The sequence below is a fragment of the Macrotis lagotis genome, chromosome X, assembly GCF_037893015.1.
Source record: "Macrotis lagotis isolate mMagLag1 chromosome X, bilby.v1.9.chrom.fasta, whole genome shotgun sequence".
NCBI lineage: Eukaryota > Metazoa > Chordata > Mammalia > Peramelemorphia > Peramelidae > Macrotis > Macrotis lagotis.
Window position 1 is genome coordinate 433,513,522 of NC_133666.1, and position 5,285 is coordinate 433,518,806.

A 5,285-nucleotide genomic window follows, 5' to 3' on the forward strand; every position below is an offset into this window, starting at 1 on the left:
CAAAGTGAAGAGAACAAGAGAACAGTTTATACAATGAATGAATTATGGCATAATATTTGAAAACAATTCCAGAAGACTCCTCATAAAATGTGATATCCACCTCTTTAGAGAGATCAATGACTCATAGTGCAGAAGGAGACAGACATGTGTGTATCTGTATACTGTGCATGCCATTTTTTTTCTTTTGGACTTGGATAATATGGGAATTTGTTTTACTTAACTATATATGTTTATATAAGTGGCTTTTGTATTTCATTCTTAAGGTGGGTGGTTAAGGAAATTTACACCTTTTTTTAAAAACATCATTTTTTTAAAAGTCAAATATGCAGTGGATTTTATATTTGATCCCATAAGTAACAGTGAGTCATTGGGGTTTATCAAATGAAGATTAATTGGAGTTCATTAAATGAAGGTGGTGGTGGAAGTAGTGATATGGGAAAATAGAAGATTCTATGGAGTAGAGAGAGAGACCAGAGACAGAGAGAGATCATACAAGCATTTTATTGCAATATTTCAGGTATGTGCTGATAAGAGCCTAAACCATCTTTGCGCCGGACACCGTGCTGGTCACCAGCACCATGAAGATCTGGACGTCGGAGCACGTCTTTGACCACCCATGGGAAACAGTTACAACAGCTGCTATGCAGAAATATCCAAATCCTATGAATCCAAGTGTCATTGGAGTTGATGTGTTAGATAGACATATAGATCCCACTGGGAAATTGCATAGCCATAGACTTCTCAGCATGGAATGGGGCATGCCTTCTATTGTAAAGTCATTTATCGTGGCAGCAAGAAGCAAAACATGTGCAAGAACATTCTGTAGTTGATCCTGTAGAGAAAACAATGGAACTTAAATCTGCTAATATTTCATTTACTAATATGGTTTCAGTAGATGAGAGACTTATATATAAACCACATCCTCAAGAACCAAGAAAGACCATTTTGACTCAAGAAGCCATAAACACTGTGAAAGGAGTGAGCCTTAGTAGTTATCTAGAAGGATTGATGGAAAGTACAATATCATCTAATGCTAACAAAGGCCGTGAAGCAATGGAGTGGGTAATTAACAAATTAAATGCTGAGATTGAAGAGTTGGCTGCTTCAGCAAGAGGAAGCATGAGGACACCTATGGCCGCAGCAGCATTTGTAGAGTAATGATAATGGCTATTTATATGGAACTTTAATAGGTCCACCAAGGTCTCTCCAGGCTGGTAATATATTTATTTGTATTTGGTATTTAAGAGACAGATCTGTTATATTAGGTAGGTATTCAATTAACTTGGAGAAAGGCTGTAACTTTTCATGGGAAAGTGGGGAAGGTACAGGGCTTCCCAACTTATGGGATCAACTGGAATTAACATTACCTGAAAATAACATGCAATATCAAGTTTCAACTATTTGAAGATTTAAGGATATTTCAAATGGATACCTACACCAGCATGTTGAATCTCCATATGATTGAATTTTATAGTATTTAATTCATGAGACTCTACCTACTTTTGGACCAACTCTAAACTGAAGCAGAATTAACCTTTTCTAGCATGATTGCTCAAGCAGTTTTCATGTTGAAATAACTGATTTTGGAAATAAGGAAAGTATATTACTTGGATTCCAAATGCAATCCTTTAATTTGTACAAAAGTAATGAGCTTTGAAAAACTATGGCATTCTGAATTGGTACTTAAATGATATTTTTGTAGTGAACACTATCATTAAAGTGATATAACTCCCAATGTGAACCTGATTGCATTATATTATAGAGTACTGTATTGATTTGCCAAAATTTTGTGATAAAATTCAGACACGGTCTATCTTGATTTTGCGTTTGCAGAAATGTTTTTCATTTAAGATAAGGGATTGTGAGCATGCGATGTTCACTTTGAAACTTGAAGAGGAACCAAAATAAAAAAAGAAAGTTATTACCTGAATTTAAGAACATCATAAAATTTAAACCAACAACTATTTGCATCTTTTAAGCATTTTGCATAATGCTTAGTTAACTTATACAAAAATTACCATGTGACTGAATCATGTGTCAATAATTACTGTAGCATGATACGTCAAATTATTTAACTGTAATATAGTTAATTGCATCTTTTTTTATTCTAGTAATTGACCACAAACAAGTCTTTTTTTTTTACAACGTATATATCCCTGAATCATTTGATGTAATCTCCAGTCTGATTTGAAATATAAATTCTAGGTCCTTAGCTCTCTTTATAATCCTTGTGCCACTTGCCAAAAGAAGGAACTTAGCCACAGCTAACCACTAAGAAAATTGCACTGAAGTTTTTATTTGTGGCTTTCCTTAATTTTGGTACCAGAGGGCCAACTGAAATAGTGAAAAATTATTCCAGAAAATGTTCTATTTTGTTTAATATTTCAAAGCCGATAATTGTTAACTGCTTAACAGCATTTTATTATAATTCTTTTAATTATTTCTATAATACTGAAGTTGCATATGGAGTATTTTAAAAGGCAGTCAGATTTTGACTTTAACTGTGCTTAACATAAGTTGGAACTTCTGTAAAGGTTTCCTACATTGTAAAGGTTTCCTATAGAAAAAAAAAAAAACCTAGTGTGTTTGTACATAAGTCACACAAATATGTTTACCAAACTATTTTAAAAAATGAGTATTTTTTTCTATTTAAAATGTTGTTTAGCTTGAGACTTTGTTGGTACATTTGTAAAAACAATTCTCAGATCCATTACAGTTTGTGATTATTTTTTTTTTGTAACGGGAGATTGTTTTTACAACTGAAATGATATTTCAGCTAAACAAAATATAGTAAATGTTAGTACTTGATAAAAGTTGACTGTGTATATTTTCTGTAAGTTGTACTTGTTCAGAAAAAGGTGTAATATTCTAAAGATAAAATATTTCTAAACAAAAAAAAAGACCCTAAACCAATCACAGAGTGTCAAAGGAAAGAATGATGTATTGATGGGAAAAAATATAAAGGGAGCAGCCAAGTGGCACAGTGGATATAACAGCACTCCTGGAGTCAGGAGGACCTGAGTTCAAATCCTTTCTGAGATACTTAATAATTACCTGTGTGACCTTGAGCAACTTACTTAATCCCATTTCCTTGCAAAAAAAAAAAACTAACAAAAACAAAAAAAAAGAAGGAACATAAAGATATAATTTTAAAAACTCTTAACAAATGATTCCTGATAATCAATGATAAGGCAAGTCATAGATATTTTGATAAAGAACTATTAGAATCAGTTTGCAAAATAAGGCATATTTCTTGGAAATGGACAATGTGGGGATTTATTTATTTTGTTTGACTATGCATGCTTATTTTAAAGAAGTTGTGGGGGTTTTTTTCTTTTTGTCCAATGAGAGGTGTAGGAAAGAAAGTAAACTGATTTTCAATTGAAACAAAGTGGAAAAAAGAAGTTTATTTGCACTGATTGGTGGAATTATAATACATTATAAACAATTTCAAATGTTGCATTATTTGGTCTAACATGTCTGTCCATCTAATATTATTTTTGAAGAACATAACACTTAAGAACTAATAGATTAAAAATGTTTGCTACATTCTGTATCTATTTTCCACATGTGAGCCAATTTTTGATTATCAATATTACATTGTGGAGTTTTTCTCAAACTCTACTCAAAGAAATTTAATCATATTCTCCATATCTTTTCAAGTAACTTGCCAATATTAAAAAATCAATGAGAAATATTCACCATTAAAAAAGTTCATGAGGAGTACCTCTTTCTTCGTTATCTTTTGAAGTTTTACTAATATACCTTTCTTTTGTGCTAGCTTTTATTTTCCTTAGAATCTTATAGAAATCTTGTGCTCATTGATAACTTTTTAAAGAAGTAAAAATGCTATAAAATGGAACAAAGGTATTTTGTTCTCTTTAAGTTCTTTCACCCTTCCTTTTTTGGCAGTTTTATACTGTACCTCATGATTAATTTCTAATATAACTAGCAAACTCTTGTCTTCTTTGCTATGTTATTACTTGAAATCAATAAGGTAGGGATACGGAAACAAGACACCATTAGGTTCTAAGCAAAGTTTTTAAAGTGTAACTTTTTTAGTCTCAAATAATTAAGAGCTAAATAGTTGCATGATATGCCAGTATTCACTATGAATGTGAAAATCAGAATTTAAGGAAATTATATCATACTATGTCCAAAATTCTAAATTCTATGCCAACTCAGAAAAATCACTTCACAACTGAGAAACATAATTGTAAAGAATATTGGGGACATATTGAGTAAATGGAATATATTGTATCATTATTTAATTCAATCAACAAATATTAATGAACTAATTTCATGGTGAATCTGTCGTGACTAGCTAACAAGCATAAGTGGCATCTATATATTGTTTTAATGTTTAAAAGACATTTTATAATATTTGTTTCATTTCAGCCTCTACTCTTCATGTTCAGTTGCTCAGTATTTTTGTGCTTACTACTTTCTAACTAAAGTCTTAGATAAACAGCAACATGTCTGAATTCCACAGGCCTACTCCAGCATCCTAAACTAAACTTAGACTCTCAAATATTCAATTAATTTTCTATTTATTTACTTGTTTATTATGTACAAGAAATGTGATTGGCATTTTGGGAAATACAAAAAAGTGCAAAATACAATTCCTACTTTTGGAGAATTTGATATCTAGAGACAGAACATAAACTCATATAAAATTATTTGAGAAAATTACTAAGCTGTATATTATTCACATTAGTACAGTTGTTAACAGAGATACATAACTTTGAAACTCCTACTTCTGGAAAGGAGTGACTTATTACATCTATTTTTGAATCATTCTCGATTTTTGAACCCCTACTATGTTTATTTTTTCATTGCAATCATTTTAACAAAATTTTTTAATCACTGCAAACTTCTCCCCAAATTATATACAAAGGCAGGTGTCAACACTATGTTAATTTTAATTTATTTTATGTGACTGTTATTTTACATTTTTATTTACTAGATAAAGTTTTCTTGGTTCTATTTGATTCCATTGGCATCAATTTTTATTTTTTTTTCTGTTTGCCTTTATTTGTTTGAGTCAGCTAGGTAACCCAGTGGACACTGCATTGAGCTTAGAATCAGGAAGACTTTAGTTCATATCTGAACATAGAAACATTTTTTCATATAATTTTTATTTTTTCTCAATTATATGTAAAGAAACAATTTTAACTCTCTTTAAAAATTTTGAATTTTTGATTCTCTGTCTCCCTGCCATATATAGCTCACCACTCTTTCAGAAGACTCATGCTTAATATGTGTATGATCCTGAGCAAGATACT

The 5,285-nt window shown here is 31.0% G+C and overlaps 1 pseudogene; it reads left to right on the top strand.

The window, feature by feature from the left end:
- The first annotated feature begins 578 nt into the window (after nt 1–578).
- On the top strand, nt 579–1,369 carry LOC141500945 (PRELI domain containing protein 3B pseudogene; annotated as a pseudogene).
- Nucleotides 1,370–5,285: the final 3,916 nt, after the last annotated feature.